At 50.3% G+C, this 9,041-nt stretch overlaps 1 long non-coding RNA gene across 1 annotated transcript; it reads right to left on the reverse strand.

Moving 5' to 3' along the window:
* Positions 1 to 211: 211 nt before the first annotated feature.
* On the reverse strand, positions 212 to 5,037 carry LOC140403648 (uncharacterized). Its single transcript, XR_011938370.1, has 3 exons — positions 4,894 to 5,037; positions 2,317 to 2,419; positions 212 to 484 (listed from the first exon to the last, which is right to left on the reverse strand). It is a non-coding gene; the product is annotated as an uncharacterized lncRNA (long non-coding RNA).
* Positions 5,038 to 9,041: the final 4,004 nt, after the last annotated feature.

The raw sequence follows: 9,041 nt of genomic DNA on the forward strand, positions 1-9,041 counted from the left end.
TTGTGGTGATCCCAATATGTACAATTAACATGGGACCAGAGGTCTACACGGTCACTTTTTATTGATCACTTGCATTTGAGATCTTGTAGCTGTAATAATAATAGTTGCCGCAAAGGCTCCTAGGTCTGTGCTGATGGGTGGCGTGTTTTATCCCAGCCCAGCGGTACGCTCAGGAGTCTGAATCGCTTCAGTCTGAGTCACCAGAAGGCAGGCTCCACCCTCTCAGAGAGGCCTCCGCTCTTTGATTTGCCTGCTGCAGATTGGCTCCCTCCGAAAGGTTACTCAAAGTCATTGCACTGAAACTGTAATTGCTGGGGAGCGAGGCCTTGTCTCGGCAGCCGTGGGGGAGGGAGGAAGGAAGAGGGGGATTGACAAGGCAGCCGGGATTACTCAGCATCGCCTGATGTTTCAGAGCTAAAAAAAAAACAGCACCACCCTATCATACCTTGTGCTGTGCCTGTAACGAACGATTCTCTCCAGTCATCTGTAAGGATGCAGAGCACAGAATCAGGCCACTTGACGCAATAGTGTTTATGCTGCACACAAACCTCCTCCCGCCCTCTTGCTCTCACCTCATTTATTTTTTGTTCTATTCCTTTCCCTCTCACATAACCACTGAGCTTTCCCCATGGACAGCACAGGAGCAAGCATTGTTGCTTCACTGCGGCAGGGTCCCAGGTTCGATTCCCGGCTTGGGTCACTGTCTGTGCGGAGGCTGCACGTTCTCCCCGTGTCTGCATGAGCTTCTTCCAGGTGCTCCGGTTTCCTCCCACAAGTCCCGAAAGGCGTGCTGTTAGGTGAATTGGACATTCTGAATTCTGAATATGACGCCACAGTGTTAACCACTGTTCTACCATGCTGTCCCATATAGTGTCCCGGTGGTTAGCACTGCTGCCTCATGGCGCTAAGGACACATGTCCGATCTCGGCCCTGGGTCACCGTCTGTGTGAAGTTTTCACATTGTCCCTGTGTCTGCATGGGTCTCACCCCTTCAGCCCAAAGGTGTGCAGGGTAGGTGGATTGGCCACGCTAAATTGCCCCTTAATTGGAAAAGAAAATTGGGTACTCTAAATTTCTTTTAAAATGGTGTCCCGATTTCTTTGGAGTCACATCCCAGCTGAATGAGGCCCATGATTCCTCGAGCAAACTGGTCTGTGCAACTGGAGTGTTACATGCCAGTTGTCTATATAACCTGACACTTTGCCAAATTCTGGTAAGGTTCTGCAATGTTCCAGTGAGATTGGTTGATTCACAGTGATTACTGATGTTATGGTGGGTTATTGAGAAATCTGCGGATTCTATCTTGGTTGCATCTGTCATTTATTGTGCAATGTGACTGTTCGACACAGCTTGCCTGTTAATTCACATGCACCTCATATCAACCTTTCCACATCTATCTTGTCTCGCCCTAAAGAAGTTTGTAGGTCCAGTCTCCTCAACCTCTCTTCATAGGTCAGAACCGCCATCCCAGGAATCAGCCTGGCGATCGACCGCTGCACTCTCTCAATGATAAGTATATCCATCCTTCATTAAGGGGGCCTGTAGCCATCTGGGATATCGAAACGGTATCGAAACCCCAACCGATTAGCATTTGATGGCCCATCTCCGGCAGACAAAGGACTGGTACTTGAGCGACCGGTACAGTCCCAGACATTTCGGCGCCACTCCCTGTACTAGGGAAGCGTAAACAACAGGGTCAATGACCGCTTGGGACACGCCCAGCCATCAAAGCACCCGCCCATTTATTGGTTCGAATCGAACGCAATGATCAGGAATCGCTCAATTAGTGGGGTCCAAACTGAAGGACTGCCCAAAAAAGAGCACGAAAACCCCCAAGAATAAAAAGAGAATCCACCATGTGTTTGGCCTCTCTTGGACCTGGCGCTCTGGCAACGTCCATTTCCAAGTGCAGCACCACCAGAAGCAAGTTCAACACCCGCTACCAGACGGATGAGCTTAGCTGAGCAGCAGTTACTTCTGCAGACCCGATAGATCCAGAATCGAACAACGGCCACTGTTCCTCTGACCTAAGCCGGGTGCCTGAAGTTAAGTACAGGTTGTCATAGTCAATAGGTGTAGTTACTAGTAGTGTTTATGTTGCATGATTAATTGGGTGTGTAAATAAAGTACCCTTGATCTTGAACTAACTAACTGGTGTTTGGCTCTTTGATTGATAGCCGGTTGAACCTTGTGGTGGTATCATTTGATACCTGGCGACTCTGAGCAATATAGTATAGATACCTAGAGAAAGGAGGGCAACCTCACTGACTGCCATATTTACAGTCGGTAAAAAATGGCAAAAGGCCAAAACCGTACCTGTACTATTCACTTCAAATATCTCTGTGGTAGAGAGTTCCACATTGTTCTCCTGAATTCCCAATTGAATTTGGTTTGGATTTAGGTTTATTGTCACGTGTACCTAGGTAGAGTGAAAAGTATTGTTCAGACAGATCGTTCCATACATGAAAAACATAGGACATACGATAAATGCACAATGTAAGTACATGGACATCGGGTGAAGCATACGGTGTGCAGTACTACTTAGTACAGAAGATGCAGGGAGAGATCAGTTCAGTCCATAAGAGGGTCATTCAGGAGTCTGGTAACAGCAGGGAAGCTGTTTTTGAATCTGTTAGTGTGTGTTCTCAGACTTTTGTATTTCCAGCCCGATGGAAGAGAGAATAATCCGCGTGGGGGGGTGGGAGGGGTCTTTGATTATGCTGCCCGCTTTCCCAAGACAGCAGGAGGTACATACAGAGTCAATGAATGGGAGGTGGCTTTGCGTGATGGACTGGGCTGTGTTCACGACACTCTTTGTAGTTTCTGTAGAATTTATTAGTGGCTATCTATATCTTTATTCCCCCCCCCCCCCCCCCCCCCCCATCCCAATTCTGGTCTCATGGCCAAAGTTTACAGATCACTGTCTACGCAATCCACCTCGATGAATAAACATTTCTTTAGAAGAGTGTTACGTTTGAGAAGGTGTGTGCTATAACTGTCTGGTAACCGTACCGCCAGTCAGGATTCACAGCCTCACTGCATTTTCAGCAAATGTGGTGGGGGAGCAGTCCGAGAAAAAGAAACCGAGAGGTAATACCGAGCAACTGGATTTCCTGGAAACACTGTCAGTGTCTGCATGAGATTAACAGCATCAGCCAACAGCTCTACGCCCCGACATGCCCATTAGCATCTTCAGTTCCACCCTAAATACGAAGAGGGTGATTTATAGCTGTGTGTTCAGGCGCCAAAGATCCTCAGGTGGCCAAGATGGAGATCTTGATGTAAAACAGCATTTAGCACAGGACATCATCTTGGTAAAGAAGATACTGCGCTCAGTAGGATTGGCCTCCCAAAACATTGTTACCAGGCCGATGGTAACACAGTGGGCGGCATGGTAGCACAGTGATTAGTACTGTTGCTTCACAGCGCCCGGGTCCCAGGTTCGATTCCCGGCTTGGGTCACTATCTGTGCGGAGTCTGCACGTTCTCCCCGTGTCTGCGTGGGTTTCCTCCGGGTGCTCTAGTTTCCTCCCACAAGTCCCGAAAGATGTGCTGTTAGGTGAATTGGCCATTCTGAATTCTCCCTCCATGTACCCGAACAGGCGCCAGAACGTGGTGACTAGGGATTTTCACAGTAACTTCATTGCAGTGTTAATGTAAACCTACTTGTGACACTAATAAAGATTATGATTATGGTCATTTATATTGCCTGCCACCACTCATCGGCCACGGGTGGATCTGGGTGCAAGGATAGGACAGAGGACATGAAGGCAGGGCCTTCATGATGGCAATGGATGCCCCCTTGGCAACAGAGCTGCCTGCCTTCACCACATACACCCCTGCCCACATCCCTCATCTGTCCAGGTCCTGCTTGACTGAGCCGGCTCCCCGGACCCCACAAACCCGGTTGTGAGGGCGCCATCCTTTTATTAGGTCCACTTCTTCGAGACAATGAGCCGAAGGGCCTCTCTCTTCGGCCTGTAAAACTCCATGACTTTATGAAGCAATCCCAGCAGTGGCCACTGCACCGGTGGCACTAAGCCCACTGCCTGCCCTGGGTGGGACTGACACCCAATGTTTTTTTAAATAAATTTAGAGTACCCAATTCATTTTTTTTCCCATTAAGAGGCAATTTAGTGTGGCCAATTCACCTACCCGGCACATTTTTTGCTTCTAGGGCGAAACCCACGCAAACACGAGGAGAATGTGCAAACTGCACACGGACAGTGGCCCAGAGCCGGGATCGAACCTGGGGTCTCAGCGCCGTGAGGCAGCAGGGCTAACCCACTGTGCCACCGTGCTACCCCACCGACACCCAATGTTTACTGTACCCACAGTCTGTGGACTGCAGATTATTGAACAGAACGTCATTTCAGCATAGAATAGAATCCCTACAGTGCAGAAGGAGGCCATTTGGCCCATCAAGTCTGCACCGATCCTCCAAAAGAGCACTCTACCCAGGTCCATTCCCCCGCCCACCCCACTCTCTACCCGTAACTCAACCTGCACATCCCTGGACACTTTTCCCAGTAACTTCATTTGAAGCCTACTTGTGACAATAAGCGATTTACATTTACATTGAGGTGCAAAAACTCCATCAAGTCGCCCAGCCAAGCTGAACCGTGTGGGCAGTACAGTCGATCTCCAGCCCAAGAGAGGCAAAGGCCAGGATGTCTGCCCCCGCCCGGAGCTCCAGCACATCCAAAACCCAACAAATCGCCACCAGTGGGCAAGGCCTCAAACCCAATGCCCAGGATTGCCAACATAATCTGCACATGTGTGTTTGAGAATTGCAGTCTCACTTCCCCATTACGGCCGTCCCTTCCCTTCCCCCTGTCTTTGGCACACAGTATTTTACTATGAATCATATTGGCAGCTGGAGCTCACACTCACCAGACAGGTCTGACTAAATTGACCATCTTGTGGGAGTGGAATGTGTGACGTGCTGTGTGAATGCCCTCAATCATTAGCAGCTCGACCGAGAAAACCAGCTTCTGTTCTGTCAGTTTTGTCTGGCCGATTGTGTTTAACTACATTAGGAGCATTCTCATTCTAAATTCTCCCCAAACTCCCCCTCACCACCTGTTCCGCCCCCCTTATCAGCCTTTTACCCCTCAACCACCTCCCTTTCCCTCGCCCTCCCTTACCCCCTTCCTTCCCTCATCCCACTCCTATCTCTCCTCCCTCCTGCTCTCTTCTCCGTCCCTCTCCCTCATCTCGCTCCCCCTCTTTCCTCCATCATCTCCCTCTCTCCTCTGCCTCCCTTCTTGCCCACATCTCCGCTCTCCTTTCTCTCACCTCCCCCTCCTTTCTCTCACCTCCCCCTCCTACATCTGCCCCTCTCCCTTCCCTTATCACCCCCTCATCCCCCCCTCCCCTCCCCCTCCCACATCACCTCCATCCCCTCATCCCCCCTCTCCCGTCCATCACCCCCATCCCCACCCCTCATCACACCTATCCCCCCTCCCCCCCCAATCATCCCCTCCCCCTCATCCCATCCCCCCCTCGCCCCATCATCTCCATCATCACCCCTCTCCTATCCCTCACATCAATCTCCCCTCATTTCGACTCCCTTCCACTCATGTCATCTTCCGCCCAGCTGCAGCCGGGTTACTCCCGGTCATTGACTTTTCCGCTGGAGTTCAGGTGGCGGTTGGGAAGCGCCGCGCGCGCGATGGCCGGGCGGCCAATGGGGGAGCGGCGGCGGCTGGTGCGAGCCCGCCGGAAGTTGTCCGGCTGGCAGGTGATTGGCTGCCGGGCGTTGCCGGGGTAACGGCGATGGCGGAGCGAGGGGCGGGAGGCCGGGAGGCGGGGCCGAAGCCCGGGGGCGGGGCGTTGCCGGGATGACGGCCTTGGCGGGAGGGAGGCCTCGGGCTCACGGCCACCTCACGCCACAGGGGCAGCAACAATCGCCGGGCGAGCGTCTTCACCGAGTGGACAGCAGCAACTGGATAGTAAGTGCCGCAAGGCAACACTCACCCCACTCACTTTATAGAACATAGAACAATACAGCGCAGTACAGGCCCTTCGGTCCACGATGTTGCACCGAAACAAAAGCCATCTAACCTACACTATGCCATTATATGTTTATCCAATAAACTTTTAAATGCCCTCAATGTTGGCGAGTTCACTACTGTAGCAGGTAGGGCATTCCACGGCCTCACTACTCTTTGCGTAAAGAACCTACCTCTGTCCTATATCTATTACCCCTCAGTTTAAAGCTATGTCCCCTCGTGCCAGCCATTTCCATCCGCGGGAGAAGGCTCTCACTGTCCACCCTATCTAACCCCCTGATCATTTTGTATGCCTCTATTAAGTCTCCTCTTAACCTTCTTCTCTCTAACGAAAACAACCTCAAGTCCATCAGCCTTTCCTCATAAGATTTTCCCTCCATACCAGGCAACATCCTGGTAAATCTCCTCTGCACCCGTTCCAAAGCCTCCACGTCCTTCCTATAATGCGGTGACCAGAACTGTACGCAATACTCCAAATGCGGCCGTACCAGAGTTCTGTACAGTTGCAACATGACCTCCTGACTCCGGAACTCAATCCCTCTACCAATAAAGGCCAACACTCCATAGGCCTTCTTCACCACCCTATCAACCTGGGTGGCAACTTTCAGGGATCTATGTACATGGACACCTAGATCCCTCTGCTCATCCACACTTCCAAGAACTTTACCATTAGCCAAATATTCCGCATTCCTGTTATTCCTTCCAAAGTGAATCACCTCACACTTCTCTACATTAAACTCCATTTGCCACCTCTCAGCCCAGATCTGCAGCTTCTCTATATCCCTCTGTAACCTGCTACATCCTTCCACACTGTCGACAACACCACCGACTTTAGTGTCGTCTGCAAATTTACTCACCCACCCTTCTGCGCCTTCCTCTAGGTCGTTGATAAAAATGACAAACCGCAACGGCCCTAGAACAGATCCTTGTGGTACGCCACTTGTAACTGAACTCCATTCTGAACATTTCCCATCAACTACCACCCTCTGTCTTCTTTCAGCTAGCCAATTTCTGATCCACATCTCTAAATCATCCTCAATCCCCAGCCTCCGTATTTTCTGCAATAGCCTACCATGGGGAACCTTATCAAACGCTTTACTGAAATCCGTATACACCACATCAACTGCTCTACCCTCGTCTACCTGTTCAGTCACCTTCTCAAAGAACTCGATAAGGTTTGTGAGGCATGACCTACCCTTCACAAAGCCATGCTGACTATCCCTGATCATATTATTCCTATCTAGATGATTATAAATCTTGTCTCTTATAATCCCCTCCAAGACTTTACCCACTACAGACGTGAGGCTCACAGGTCTATAGTTGCCGGGGTTGTCTCTGCTCCCCTTTTTGAACAAAGGGACCACATTTGCTATCCTCCAGTCCTCTGGCACTATTCCTGTAGCCAATGATGACATAAAAATCAAAGCCAAAGGTCCAGCAATCTCTTCCCTGGCCTCCCAGAGAATCCTAGGATAAATCCCATCAGGCCCCCGGGGACTTATCTATTTTCAGCCTGTCCAGAATTGCCAACGCCTCTTCCCTACGTACCTCAATGCCATCTATTCTAATAGCCTGGGTCTCAGCATTCTCCTCCACAACATTATCTTTTTCCTGAGTGAATACTGCCGAAAAATATTCATTTAGTATCTCGCCTATCTCTTCAGACTCCACACACAACTTCCCATCCCTGTCCTTGACTGGTCCTACTCTTTCCCTAGTCATTCGCTTATTCCTGACATACCTATAGAAAGCTTTTGGGTTTTCCTTGATCCTACCTGCCAAATACTTCTCATGTCCCCTCCTTGCTCGTCTTAGCTCTCTCTTTAGATCCTTCCTCGCTACCTTGTAACTATCCATCGCCCCAACTGAAACTTCACACCTCATCTTCACATAGGCCTCCTTCTTCTTCTTAACAAGAGATTCCACTTCCTTGGTAAACCACGGTTCCCTCGCTCTACGCCTTCCTCCCTGCCTGACCGGTACATACTTATCAAGAACACGCAGTAGCTGATCCTTAACCAAGCTCCACTTATCCAGTGTGCCCAACACTTGCAGCCTACTTCTCCACCCTACCCCCCCCCAAGTCACGTCTAATGGCATCATAATTGCCCTTCCCCCAGCTATAACTCTTGCCCTGCGGTGTATACCTTTCCATCATTAACGTGCTCTCTCATTGCTGTATTAATGTCAGCTTACTTGTGACACTAATAAAGATTATTATTATTATGGGTCTCCACGTGGACAAACTGTGGCCTAAATTAAATAAGTGCCCACCCCTTCCCCCCCCCCCCCCCCCCCCCCCCCCATGCTGCTCCCAAATTGAACAGAATCTCAAAGGAAACGTAAAACATCAAAACAAAATGCGATTGAATGGGTCAGTTACTGCACCCAGGTCCCCGCGGTGCCCACGGGGCATGGACGGCCTCAAGGGCGCCAGCACCCACAACCTGCCCCCTTCTTACCGCACCCAGCTCCCTGCGGTGCACATGGGGCATGGACGGCCTCGAGGGCGCCAGCACCCACAACCTGCCCCCTTACCGCACCCAGGTCCCTGCGTTGCCCATGGGGCATGGGCGGCTTTGGGTGCACCAGCACCTACTGCCTGCCCCTTACCGCACCCAGATCCCTGTGGTGCCCATGGGGCATGGACAGCCTCGAGGGCACCAGCAATCACTGCCTGCCCCCTTACCGCACCAAGGCGCCCACTGGGAAGGAAGGCCTGGTCAAGCAGGCTTAGCAAACAAGACAAACAGGATTTTGAATGAAGCCAAAAACAATGGCTCACACCTTCATTGAAAGTAACTATTTTAGTAAACATCTGGAAAAGCATGGATGAGGTTCAGTTGAATTTGGTGAGAATTCTAGGTGTGAAAATTTGCTATTACCAGGTAAATTAAAGAAAACTGGAGACTATCAGTCTACGAGAAACATAATTTAAAGCCAAAATCAAAGTCAAAATTATGAGCTGAGAACACAATTGGAAAATAAAACTAGAAATGACAGGAATTAAAAGTAACACCTCTTGAA

The sequence above is a fragment of the Scyliorhinus torazame genome, chromosome 28 (assembly GCF_047496885.1).
Source record: "Scyliorhinus torazame isolate Kashiwa2021f chromosome 28, sScyTor2.1, whole genome shotgun sequence".
Lineage (NCBI taxonomy): Eukaryota > Metazoa > Chordata > Chondrichthyes > Carcharhiniformes > Scyliorhinidae > Scyliorhinus > Scyliorhinus torazame.